Source organism: Mauremys reevesii, linkage group 1, assembly GCF_016161935.1.
Source record: "Mauremys reevesii isolate NIE-2019 linkage group 1, ASM1616193v1, whole genome shotgun sequence".
Lineage (NCBI taxonomy): Eukaryota > Metazoa > Chordata > Testudines > Geoemydidae > Mauremys > Mauremys reevesii.
This window is the reverse complement of record NC_052623.1, coordinates 133,882,257-133,896,491: the sequence shown is the minus strand read 5'-3', so window position 1 is coordinate 133,896,491 and position 14,235 is coordinate 133,882,257. Positions and strand designations below refer to the sequence as shown.

Below are 14,235 nucleotides of genomic sequence, written 5' to 3'. Positions count from 1 at the left end.
AGCGGGTGACCACCCCGCTACACACCTCCATGTTGGACTGGCATTCTAAGGGGTAGTGCCACAGGATTGACAATAGAGGATCATTAATTTAAGTGCTGTTCCATTCAATTGGAACTACCCTAAATAGTAGGTTGGCTACCTAGAAGCACAGAATTATTAGAGGAGAGGTCACCTAGCAATGAAGTCACCTCACAGGGGTCTGCGGTCATCTGTTAAGGTTGATCAGGAGGTCACATGATGGCACAGACAGGAAGATTGTGAAAGAGCAGGAGCTGCTTTCCTCTGGGTTTTTGGTCATTTTCACCAATTCAAGGTGAGGGGAACTGCTGCAGCAGGTGGAACACAGATTGACTCCCAAGGGAAAGATGAGCTAGCATGAGGGGCCTTGTGTTCAGGGTGTTTGTTGTTTTCTAAATGATCAGACCTCTCTGGTGCTTCATCTCTTAAGAAAAGGAGAATTGTGTTAAAAAACATTGGCTAAGTCTGTGGCTATTTGCTTCCAATACCACAGATCCTTGAAGTACATTGTAAACCAGAAGATTCACACCTGTGGTGGAAGTCTGGGGAATGTGCAAAAGCTGCTGGAGATGTTTTGTGGAAGATGGCACTACTGTCAGGGTCTAGGCAATTGGACCACAGGGGCCCACTACCAAGAGGGGTGTCAGATACAAAGCCTAGCAGCCCAAACCCAAGGACAGTGTTTGGATCCCTCACAGCAGTCTAGTGAGTATCCAGCAGGGGGAGGTCTACCAGATCCGTGACGCTTGGTCTCAAAGGCAAGCAAATAGGACCTCATGATGAAAGGTTCGTAGATCACGGGGAAGCTGAGCCAAATACTTTAAATGGTATAAAAGAGCAGATCTAAACAATAATGTTATCGGTCTCTTATAAATACATCTAAACTACCCTTTACAGAGATATTTGTATCTGGGCCCTTTGATTAATGGTTGCCTGGATGAGTCCCTCCCTAATACCTTCCCAGTCCCGCCTACAGCACTCTGTCTTCCGCAGTTTCCACTTACCTTAAAGATTTCATCCAACGTGTGGAGGAGGAGTCTGTATGGATTGACTGCTTTGTTTTTGTCAGAGAAATGGCCAGATGCAGACTCCAGATCAATATGTAAGGCATGGAAGGACCTATGTCCTTGAGCAATTTGTTCTCTGGACCTATGTCATTCCACCTTTTTCCACTTCCAAAACACGGAAGAGGCATCTCTAATCAAGGGCAGGCTCTGCCCATCGTATTATCCCTGGCATTCTGGACTGCACCCTTTCATCCAGGAAGACAGCACTTGTGTCTTTATCCCTATTTCATATTAATGCTTTTGGGTCCGTACTTGATATCTGGATTTATCATGACCTTATAATGTTGCTTAATTTGTGCAAGGGTTAGTTTATTAATAAAATCCATGTCTATTTTATAAATTGTCATTTAACATACTTGTTTGACATCAGTTTCTTATCATATATTAGCTGCTAGGTTATAGGTGCTGCTGTTTTTGCTGCCACTTCCAGTGGACACTTCCTGTGGAAGTGGCAGCAAAAACAGTAGCAACTTGGAATGAAGAATAACTGAAAGCCGCAATAGCCTTTGCCTAGACTAGCCATGATCCTGGAGTGAAGGAGCTGTAAGGATTCCTTGGTACACAAGCTGGATGGCTAGATCAGGTTGAACAATGGGTCCTTAAAGCGTCTTTCACAGTCCCACAAAAGAAGAATGTTAGTATTAGATTCAGCACAGCTGGCTTGAGAGTTCTGTTGAGCTACTGAGGAGAAAGTATGTTAAAAAACAAAGGGATATGAAGGAACTAATGTTCAACATCAATGCATAGATTATATAATTACATTGTTTAATCTAGTGCCACAGTGGAGCTCACCAAAATCCCATGTCATTAAGGGTTATTAGCTTTTTAGTGACTTATTGCTTGTAATAAATTACGGGAAGTTTGATCTCATGCTCCTACCTTAATTTGGATTGATTTTTCCTGGCTTTAAAAAAATTCCCAATTGGAGAGGCCTCTGTCAGCCGGGTGGAATGCATGTCAGTTTAGCAGAGACCAAAGGAAATAAAAATCCTGTCTATCTGAAAGTTGTAGGGGTTTGGCACTGAGCTCAATGGTATCGCTTCTGAGTGGTAGGTCACAAGGGTATCCAACACTTACAAAAATGGCTCTGATTTGGCTTTTATTCAACACCTACCGTTTTGCTGCAGGACTGGAAATGTACAAAGCATGAAATGTTCCTTGTGTTGCCAGAAAGCATTTAATTTACATAAAGCTCAACAGTGTGGGTGTGTGCATTTCAGACCTGAGAGTAGATAAAATTGTACAGACTCTCACTCATAAGGTTTCCAAAAGGCTAAAGAGTACATGCAGTGGTCCAATGGGAGCGTGTCCAACTCAGTCTTGTATTGCTCCGTCTGTATAGTATGCCGTAAAAAATAAAGTCCAGACATAGCAGGATAGAAGTGGATTTCTTTCTAAGAAGCAAGCCATATAGAAAGATATTTTTAGAGTTGGTCAAAATGTTCCCTTGACAAAAAAAAAAAAAGATGAAATGGTCTTTTTTTCAAAACAAATTGTTATGGAAAATAGTTGCCTTAAAATGATTTTTTCCTTTTTTTTAAACTAAAAGATTCATTTTCAGTATTTCATCCCAAAATAGAAAATATCTGCAATTTTATTTTAATGATTTTTCCCCCCCAAACCACCATTTTCTGACCAGCTCTACTCATTAGCTCTGAAAACAAAGCCAAACAAATCTGTTTTATGAAACTAACAAATCCCTACTTTGCTTTTCTAGACTAGCTAATTGGAAGGGTATAAGAGAGAGCTCGGGAATTAAATTAACTATTTTTGGTAAATGTTTTGCTTTTGTCATTAACTAGGCAGATCTATTTACAAAAACAAATCTCCGTTTACAGCCCTAATAGTCAGATAGATCTCTCAGAACTGCATCCCTTGCAAAATTTTCAGCCATAGCTTTCTGTCTTCCAGGCCAGGGATCTTGTATCTTTGCTGAGAGAGAAAGGTAAAAATCATAAGGATGCATAAGACTCCAGAAAGTTCAGATATAGATCTCTCTCTCCCCATCTCATTCCTCATCTAGCCCAACCAAATCCTTCTCCTCCACCTAGCTTGAATTCACCTTTGCCCCTCTTTGCTCCAAGTAGCTGGCAGCTAGCTGGTTCATACCTGCCTTTTGACCTGATAACTTCTAGCTCCTTCCACAATGATTCTTTCTCCTCCTACATCCTGACCTGATGTAGGGGATTGGCTACATGGTGGGGTAATGTGCTCTAAGGAGGTGTGATTTCTAAAGCACACTAATGTGTTGCACATTAATTGGTCAATGTAGACTCTTCTGGTGTACTTTTAACATAGTGCTGTTTGAAACAATACTATATTAAAGTGCATATGGGAGCCTTTAGTGCATAGCATAAGGTCTACATGGACGATTAATGCACAACACATTAGTGCACTTTAGAAATCACCCCCTCCCCCTCACACACTGTATAGACAGGCCCTGAGATTTGTTCTGTCCTTCACGGTACTCCCTCCCTCTGCCGATATGCCAAATCTGTAATGGGTTTTTAGCATGTCTAGTGGACCAGTCTCCTGATCATCTCAATATTGACATATTCTACAATAATACATCACAACACTTCACTGAATATTATTATATTATGGACTGTATCGTAAGAACTCTGTTTCATGGAATCTTGCCAGATTTTAGCCTCCTTAGGTCAGAAACAGCCCTAACTTCATAGCTCTCCTGTGAGTATAAGGAAGCCTCATAATGCAGATGATTGGACAGTAGCCATGCCAGTTGCCTGTCCTTTTGGTATAGATGCGCTCCTTAGTCCAGTATGCCTTTGCTGATATCCCTGAAATAGATTTGGCAGGATGTCCATGAAGGTAAGGGAGTATGTTGAGAATAGAACACATCTAGAATCAAATTTGGTTCAGTATTTGGAATTAAATTTGGACCAATTTACCCTTTTCTAATATAATATTCCATGTTTCTGTACTGTTTTTCGGATTGGCTCTTTGTACTTCTGATTGGCTTTTTGTAACATTTCATTTCCTAGGGGAAGAAAGAAGAGATGCTTACAGATTCTTATACGAACACAGTCCATTTGCTAGAACACCATCTGTTACTTAATTATAGAAAAACACAAGATGTAACAAATGGAGGAAAAAGCTTCCATGGACTTGCCTGAATCTCCTCACTGAATTTTAGTAGCTTATGCTCTTTGTTTCCTCCCCTCCTCCCCCTTCTTAATATCTCCACTGCAGCTCTGAAGACTGTTGAAAGCCACCTATTCTGTGACTTCTGATGCATGCGAGATGTTCACATCCACTCTGGCCCCTGTACACTTGAAAAGGGGGTCAGATGAGCATAAAGCCTATAAGCTACCTGCAGAAGACCCCTCTCAAAAATCCTGGTGTAGGGGATATGCCAGGGGGCCAGAACAAGGAACAATAGCCCTACTGAGATTTTAGCAGTGCTGCTGCCCACTGGGTGGCTGGGGAGGCTGATATAACTTTGACATTCCCCCAGGCCTTTCTAAATTGCTTGGGATTGGGAGAGCACCATACACAACCATAACCTGCCACTCCAACCACCCCTCCCCGGGCTTTAAGTTCTGTGCTGCGCCACTGAGAGGCACAACACAGAATCTCATCCCTAGGTTTCAAGGCCAGAAGGGGTTATTACGATCATTTAGTTTGATCTCTCACAAGCACAGACCATAGAATTTCAACCAGTAATTCCCGCATCAAGAACATAGCTACTTCTTAAGCTACAGCATGTCTTTAGGAAAGAGAGTATTGTAGTATCTAGTACGTCTGCTTGCCCATTGTTGATCTCTTTTCAAATCTCACATGGAAATATACTTTCCCTAGCTTTAATTGTTTCTCTTTCTTTCCTATTACTAACCTTTGAACATTCTACTGTACCTTCTTCTATTGGACTTCACAGAAGATTGCAATTTACTGTTGTCTTTTACATCTGAAGGTGAGCCCCACCCACATCCCATTTCTCTATTTAAGCAGATTGGAAAAATTGTCAGAGAATAACATGGGATTCAAAATGCAGGCTAATGCATGTGCGGTAAATAATGCTAAACACACATACTCAACAGGATAGAGAAAGCTAGGAGCAGACATGGCTAAAGACACCTGAGTGATAGAGGACAGCAACTTAAACATAAGTTTGCACTGCAGTGGGACAGCTAAAATAGGCCATTCAGTTTGAAGCATCATAAAACAGGGAGTTACAGACCCTGTTTTTACAGATCTGATGTGACCACACTTAAAATACCCTACTATGAGAAAGTATTAACAAATTTAAGGGAGTTCAGAGAAAAGCAACAAAAATAATCAGGGGCCGAAGGACTGACTTATGAGGAAAGGTTAAATAGAGCTAAAGACATATAATGGCAGCTTCATTAAGGAAGAAGAATATGTAAGATGTCTACAAATATTGTATTGGTGTTATGAGTACTCTGAAGTGAGCAGAACATTTAGGGTGCTACAAGGGCTATCTAGAGAAGAGTAATGGGAAGAAATTAAGAAAGGGGAAATTTAGAGTGAATATAAAGAAAATCTTCCTGTCAATAAGATTTATTAGGCTGTGTCATAGTCTCCCAAGAGAAGTGATGAAAACTCCATCACCTGGGACAATTAAAGGAAGGGGAGAAAACATTATAAAATGTACCATAGGGAAATCTTGACTTTGCAGGGGCTGGACTGGATAATACAGTAGGTCTTTTCCATGTCTAACATTTAAGATTCAGATTGGCAGGCTTATACTTAGGTATTTGCCTCCTTCCTCATTCACCACTGAAGCTATTTTTACTTCTTCTTTCCTGCCATTTCTTTCCTCTAGATTATTTTTCTTTCCAGCCATTAGGCCTATTTTTATGTCTTTCATACTTGTGTTTCAGTTGAATCTCTGCTCCCTTTATGCCATAACTATTGGTAGAAGCTAACTAACACGGCTACCCCTCTGCTACATAACTATTGGTAGATTAGCTTGATTATTCGTTTGCTCACTAGCAGCCCATGTGAGATTGAGAGCTATAATAAATTACATTTTGTGCAGCACCTTTCATCCAAAGATGACTCTGTCCTAAATAAGGGAATGTTGTTTTGGTAGAGCTATATCTACATTCATAGTGTATGTATATGTTGGCAAGCCCTTTCCTTCTCTTTTAACATCTTCCTTGTCTTGCTCCAACTCTATCTCCCCAAGTTACAGAACTATAGTTCCTTTACTCTGCACACCCTCTCGCTGTCCTCAGCTCTCTCCCCTTTGGCTTAGATTTTGTTTTCTGCACCCAGGGGGTATTGTAACTCCATAAAGTCAAAATGTTGCCCCTGCCCCCCCTTACTCTGCAGGGAGAGAAAGTTACATCATCCCTTTTCATGGAGCGGCTTCATTGCTCCATCCCGGTGCACCCTGGGAGTGTCTCTGGTTGACAAGTAAGGCATGAAGAGGACCAAAGTCTCCTCTCACTCCCCACCTCTTCAACCCATATTATCTTGGAGCAGAGAATACAGGGTAAATAGTCCCCATTCTCCCTCCTCAGCTAACAGTTGCAATCTGAGGGTTGGTGTATATAGGGCTTCTCTTTACTCCCTAGTTTGGCCAAGTAAGGGCTGTAATAATCTCCCTATCCCCAGCTTTCAGCTCCACCTCTTTCTTCCTCATCCTTTCTCTCTCCGATAAGGTCCCCTCTTTCTTGAAGCTTGACCTCAGACCACCGAAACACATTAATTCATCATACTGCTTATCTGTACTGCACATAGTACTGTTGCCACTGACACTGACAATGCTATTAGCAACGAAATCACTGTCACTATTTTCTTCTCTTCTGGCGATTAAAATTTGAGCGACAGGAAGAATGAGTGAATTGTCAGCTGCATTTACGTCTATCAAAGTTTCCAAATCTAAACCCCAAGCAGATTCAAAAGCTCCCCAAACTCCACTTTCACAGTGTAAATGTGGGGTGTGTGTGTGTGTGCATGTGTGTGTGTGTGCGTGTGTATAGATAGCATAATTTCAAATGAACTTATTTTAAAAATATCAGACAGAGAAAAATCCAATTGGTTCTGGTGTTTGTATTGACTTTTGCTTTCCTCTTTTACTAAGTCAAAAAATCCATTTAAAGCAATGGTTACTGTAGCTGGTTGAGAGTTTAAGAAGCTCAGTGTTTCAAAGGGGATTCAAGTTCTGTTCTAACTTAATCTGAACCTGTTTGAAAATCTCCAAGTTTCAACCATCCACAAGCACAAACATGAAATCTGAACCATAGCCTGGGAATGATTCATTGAATTCCAAAAGGAAATTGGTATTTCTCAATTCTTTCTATTTATGCTTTGCCTTTAACATACAGTCTAGAAAATAACAGATGAGATGTTGTTATTGGACTACATTTTAATAGTTACAGTTTTTGGTTTCCTGTAATAAGAAAAAAGAACATACTTTATAAAAAAAAAGAGACAATATTTCACAAAGGACTAAAAAGTGTTTTTGGCAAAAGATTTCCTTTTTGGAAACTTTTATTATTTTCCTGAAATGACAGATCTTACTTTCTGTAAAGAAAACACTACCTTTCCGTTGTTTACTTTTGATACTACAGCCTTGAACAATGAACAATATTATTGTGATTATAATGTAAAATAAAAAGTGGCAGTTGATTATCTCAGGCAATAAGAGGGGAAGCATGTCTGAATAGAACAATATACTCTAGGCTCCCAAAGAATGGCCAACACAATGGAGCTGATCAAAAGCCTTTGGATCAGGCCCCACTGCAGGATGTGCCCACACAATTGCTTTATGGTCCCTCCCCACCCTTTTAATGCCTTGCATTATTGAAAGAACTCGTCAAGTTGATGAGCTCTACAAATGAGAAAAAAATCTTCTTACATGAGCCTTTATTCATTTGGGTTAACCTCTTCTTATGGCAGTAACCTGAAACAAATGACAGATTGACAGGAGTATGAAATGGTTCTTTAATGAACTCTTGCAACTCATTTACAATCTCGACCTTCAGGCTACTGACATATAAATCCCTTTTATACTGTCTGAGCAATTATAGTGGATATGTGACTGATAACTGACTGCTGTGGATTAATGTCTTAGCTTGTAATGTGGGCTGACTCAGGCTTTACCAAGGCTGAATCCATTACACATCGCCTTCCTCTGATTACAGCTGTTTCTCTTGATAGTAGTTTTTAGGATCAAATTCATGAGTTAGCCATCCTTTAGACCTCATCAACACTCACAATTCCTGCTTATGTGATGGCAACATTCTAATCATAATATTTATTCCAATTTGCCTATTTATTACACTTTACTTTATTAAATTAGTGGTAGAGTCTAACTAGTCCTAACACAGTTACACAGAGGGTTATGCAGCGGTACAGCCCCACTCCCAGCCACTTAAGGGCTACCCATATCTTGGAAGCAGATCTTGTGTGGAGTGCAGGGGCTATGCTCCATGTTGGGAACAAGAAGGCAGGGAGAAGTCAGAGAGGGGTGGGGAGAGAGCTAGGCGTTGGCTCCACCTCCCTGTTCTTTGCTCAGCAGATCTGGATGGATGCACAAAGGTAAGTAAGCTATCTCCTTTTAAGGGCATCAGTAAATAACAGAGCAAGATAGGAGCAAAGTATTGCCCCTGGCAGATGCAGTGGCACACACTTCTTATTGGGAACAAAAAGCACAGTCCCCAAAATAAGCAGGCAAAGATAGAAAGAAAGAAGTTTCTCCTGCTCTAAAAGTTAACTTAAAATATGCCTGGCACATAGAAAAAGCTTTGAAATGCCTCAGAATATGTTTGCACCACCACCGAAAACATAGGTTTAAGTTTGTGGTTATTCAAAAATGAAATACATTTACTTATTTCAAGTTGTGGTGGCATTTTGTCCACATCACAAAATTACTAAACAGTTGAGCGTTATCTGTTGGTGTCTGTTTAGGGGACAGCTATTATGTTCACAGCGCATACACAGAGAAATTACATAAAAATAGAAAATACTCTTTCTGGAATGTTGCAATGCAATATTACTTTATTTCTTTAAAGGCAGAACCCTAACACACAGGAACCAAAAACAGACAGACAAAGCAGGCTGCTCCCTAAGGCAGAAAGGTGTAACTTGCTCCTGGCTGGCTTCATTGCAAACTGACTACAGAAGATCCATATCACACACTTCTCTAGTCCACAAGCAGGATTGGGAAATGTCTTGTAACTGAAAATGATTGTTATTTTAACAGTTTTCAATACACCACAATGGCCAAAATAGGAATAGCAGAGGTATTGCAAGTGAGGGCTGTAGGAGATCGTATGCACTCATCTTGAATGCCAGTGGCAACGGCAGTGTGACGGGGTGAATTCACACCACACTGGAGGGGGAAGGGTTAACTCCTCACTGTGGGCAGAGAAAGCCACGGCCCCAGATCCCTACCAGGCATGCTCCAGATATAGCAGTGGTATAAGAGGGAGCAGCCTGGCTCAGTCTGAGCTGACCACTGGAGAGAAAGGACGCTTCTTGCTGGCTCCTGCTCAGGAACCACTGGAGACCTGGACCTCAGAAGCAAGAGGTGCCGAAACCCACACAGGTGGCCAACTACCTATGGACACCTCAGGGAGAGCAGAGCTACAGGAAGTTGCACCAGCTGAAGAACTCGGAGACCTCGTAGATGCTCAGATCGCTGACTGGAGTGACAGGGTAGGAAGTAGTCCAAGGGGGACAAGCCATTGTCTCGAGGCCGGTCAGAGTGTTGTGGACGGATCCCTGCTGACCCAGTGGCAGACACTGTCACCACTGCAAGGGCTCTGGGATAGGATGTAGCAGAGCAGGGAGGCCCCGGGTCCTCCTACCTGGTCACCACCCTCCTCCCGCCCCCAGGTGGCAGCCAACACCTATCCCCACAAGAGGCCAATTGGAGGGCAACTTTAGTGATTCTGGCTTTAATGATACAGCCCCACCCAGAGGGCTACCCTGTTGACTCTGGTGGCTAGGCCTTACAGCCACATCCGGAAGATGACCCTGTTGGCTCTAGCTGGTAGGGCATACAGCCCCACCCAGAGTGCAACTTTATTGACTCTCATCACTAGGCCATATAGCCACAACCGGAGGGGTGTCCCCATTGACTCTGGCCATTAGGCCATACAGCTGCGCCCAGAAGGTGACCTTATTGGCTCCAGCTGCTAAGCCATACAGCCCCGCCCGGAGGGTGACTTTATGGACTCTGGCCGGTTGGCCATACAGCCACACCCGGAGGGGTATCTCCATAAATGATCTGGAGAAAGGGGTAAACAGTGAGGTGGCAAAGTTTGCAGATGACACTAAACTGCTCAAGATAGCTAAGGCCAAAGCAGACTGTGAAGAATGTCAAAGAGATCTCACAAAACTAAGTGATTGGGCAACAAAATGGCAAATGAAATTTAATGTGGATAAAGGTAAAGTAATGCACATTGGAAAAAATAACCCCAACTATACATACAATATGATGGGGGCTAATTTAGCTACTACAAATCAGGAAAAAGATCTTGGAGTCATCGTGGATAGTTCCCTGAAGATGTCCACGCAGTGTGCCGAGGTGGTCAAAAAAGCAAACAGGATGTTAGGAATCATAAAAAAGGGGGTAGAGAATAAGAAGGAGAATATATTATTGCCCTTATATAAATCCATGGTACGCCTACATCTTGAATACTATGTACAGATGTCATCTCCTCATCTCAAAAAAGATATTCTAGCACTAGGAAAGGTTCAGAGAAGGGGAACTAAAATGATTAGGGGTTTGGAGAGGGTCCCATATGAGGAGAGATTAAAGAGGCTAGGACTTTTCAGCTTGGAAAAGAGGAGACTAAGGGGGGATATGATAGAGGGATATACAATTATGAGTGATGTGGAGAAAGTGGATAAGGAAAAGTTATTTACTTGTTCCCATAATACAAGAACTAGGGGTCACCAAATGAAATTAATAGGCAGCAGGTTTAAAACAAATAAAAGGAAGTTCTTCACACAGTGCACAGTCAACTTGTGGAACTCCTTACCTGAGGAGGTTGTGAAGGCTAGGACTATAACAGTGTTTAAAAGAGAACTGGATAAATTCATGGCAGGTAAGTCCATTAATGGCTATTAGCCAGGATGGGGTAAGGAATGATGTCCCTAGCCTCTGTTTGTCAGAGGATGGAGATGGATGGCAGGAGAGAGATCACTTGATTATTACCTGTTAGATTCACTCCCTCTGGGGCACCTGGCATTGGCCACTGTTGGTAGACAGGATACTGGGCTAGATGGACCTTTGGTCTGACCCAGTATGGCATTCTTATGTTCTCATGTTCATTGATTCTGGCTGCTAGGCAAGGCTGCCAGCAACCCCAGAGTATCATTAATGACTCTGGCTGCTAGGCCTTACTACCCTGTAGACCCAGGATAGCTCTACTGACTTTGACCATTGGACCTTACTGCCTTGCAAACCCCAGGGTGCCCCTATGGACTCTGGCAACTAGGCCTTAATGCCCAGCAGAGAAGGGCTACCCCCCGAACATTGATCATGTGACCCTATTGGCATGTGGAGCAAGACAATTCCATAGACTCCGGCCATTGGACCTTAAAGCCCTGCAGATCAGGGCATCTCTATGGATTCCTGCCCTTAGGTCTCACAGCCTGGAGACAGAGCGTAGCTTGAAGGATGGGGTGAGCTCACCCCACACTAGACCAGGTCTCCTCATCCCATCACAGGCAGAATTATTTAAAAAATTTGGGACAAAAGGAGATTGGCTAAGATCTTGGATATATTTGAAAAAAATATAATTATGGAATGGCTATTATAAATTATATATATTACAATTAAATTAAGGGGAAAATGTAAAAACAGGATCAAATGTGCCTTTCAGTTACACCAGTGCAACACATTGACTTCAGTGGGATTGCCCAGCTTTTGCCGAGAACATAATTTGGCCGTGTGTATTTAAGAGAATTTGTTTGAGATAGAAGTACATCCATAGCATATCTTTTTTCCTTATCTGTCTTATTGTGATGAGTTGTTTTGTACTACATAATCTAACTTCAGTGGTGTTACACAGGTTATACAATTCAGCCAATCATATGCCGACAACGCCAAATATTGGTTTCATGACAAAACAATCTGCCATTATATAGCACCTTTCTCACAATGCATTCCCAATACATTTTACAACCCAGAAAAACCTATGTTTAACTTGATTTAATATTTCATTAATGCAAGGCACTTCCACTGGACTGGTAGTTTTGAAGAAAAATGAAAAATGTATGAGGCCTCCATTTTAGATTAACATTTTTAGCACTGTTCATAGTTTTTCTGGATGACACAGTTTTAAATGCTATGTGGAAAGTGTACTGTGATTACAACTGGCATCTTCCAGTGGGCAGAAAGAAATGCACAGTAACCATACAAAAGAATCATTTCTGAGTGAAGGGGAGGTTGACACAGCTGAGATTTCTAAGAACCCGATCCTGCAGAGCACTGAACAATGTGCTTAACTTTAAGTATGGGAATAGTCCAATTGGAAACATAGAACTGAAAACTATGAGACTGCTCCCATGCTCCAAGGTAAGCTCTTGCTTAAGTGCTCTGCTGGAGCAGAACTCAGATATTCTGCTGTTCAGGGCACTATTGATTTTCAAAGAGCAGTAATATGTTTTTTAAAATAGAGGTTAAAATAATCTTCATTCTACTGAAATAATTCTTGAAAGGCTACTTGAATACCCAAATCATTTAAAATGAGATCTTCCTAGAGGTGTCTGGGCATATAAATATGCAGTTGTAACAACTGAAGTTTTACTTCTGTCAGCATCAACTCCTCGTGGCTTGCAGGTTGATTCTTCAGGGTCAGCTCCCTCTCCCCCTGAGAGATGTAAGGTTTCTCAGTGGAGAGACGTGTAATTCCTGTGCTGCCAAGATGATGAGGTGAGAGATTTATGCTATACGATAACCGGATACACATTTTTGACTTTTGAATCCAGAAAGTAATTGGTTTTCATCTTCAGATAAGCAAACTTTCCTTACTTCAATTATGTAAACTCCCATTGAAGATGGCTGCAATCCCTTCTCTTGGGGCAGATCTTCAGATGGTGTAAATTGTCATAGTTCCATTCAAGCCCCCACAAACAAATCCAGTCTTTGATTCAGCTAGAACTTCCTTTTATTCCATGTAGGTTACATGTTATTCTTCTGTTAAAAGCAATTTCTAAGATTTCTCCCCACACTTATCTTTCATCACACCAAACTGAAATATTCCCAAACAGAAAATAAAACTGGGATCTTGAACATGTGATTATGGAAGGTCTTGTTTTCTTAGCAATGAAAACATAATTTGTTAGGCTATATACATGTTAATCCAAAGTAGGAAAGGGAAGTAACACAGTGATATTTAGATTTAATATCATAGTAAATATGGGCCATGTGACATCTGTTGCCTGATATAATTCAGTACAAAAATTTACCTAGACAGGCAGTACCATTATTGTAGGGGTTTTATACTGCTGTCCATCTCCATAGTATCTGAGTGCCTTCCACATAAAATCATTAGCAATTGCAAAGTCCCTAATAAAAAAACCCTTAAAATATTAAAATATGCAGAAAACTTTATTTTCTATCATAGCAATGAAATCTATGAAATTACAATGGATAAAACTCAAGTTACATACATAACTACATGTAACTTATTCAACATTTTGTGCTGTTATACCCTTATTAGACTTCTTTATAGTATAACCACCTCACATCAGGGTGCTGCTTTGAGTGTTGTGGTACACTGGTCTTTTTTACATAGCTATTTTGTAGTGAGTTGTGTGTGCCATGAGTAAGGATACGATTCTGTGACTTTCCGGGACCTCTGTGACTTCTGGGGCAGGGCTGGAGCAGCTGTCAGCTCTGGGGCTGCCAGAGCGACGACTGCTAGAACAACTGACTGATGGCCAGCCCTGGGGCTGCTGAATAGTTGACCAGTGGTCAGCCCTAGGGCTGCCAGAATAGTTAACAGGATGCCAGCCCTGGAGTAGCAGAACAGTGGTCCCTGGAAAAGCAGCAGTCCTGGGGCCCCCAGAGCAGTGGCCAGCCCCACAGTAGTGCCCCCAAGAACAGCTGACCAGTGGCCAGCTCTGGCCTGCTGAAAGAGCAGTCCCCAGCCCACCAAAGCAATGGATGGGTCAGCCCCCCTGAGGCTGGAACAGCAGC

The 14,235-nt window shown here is 41.8% G+C and overlaps 1 long non-coding RNA gene across 2 annotated transcripts in view; it reads right to left on the bottom strand.

Annotated features, from left to right (window-relative positions):
- Positions 1 to 2,266: 2,266 nt before the first annotated feature.
- Positions 2,267 to 14,235, bottom strand: part of LOC120392294 — a 38,925-nt gene continuing 26,956 nt past the window's right edge. The window contains exons 4-6 of one of the 2 annotated variants that reach the window (XR_005591658.1): positions 7,936 to 7,980; positions 3,998 to 4,086; positions 2,267 to 2,479 (exon numbers count right to left, since the gene is read on the bottom strand). This is a non-coding gene — a long non-coding RNA (uncharacterized LOC120392294). The remainder of the gene's footprint in view (positions 2,480 to 3,997; positions 4,087 to 7,935; positions 7,981 to 14,235) is intronic. The other variant, XR_005591657.1, reaches the window with a different exon arrangement.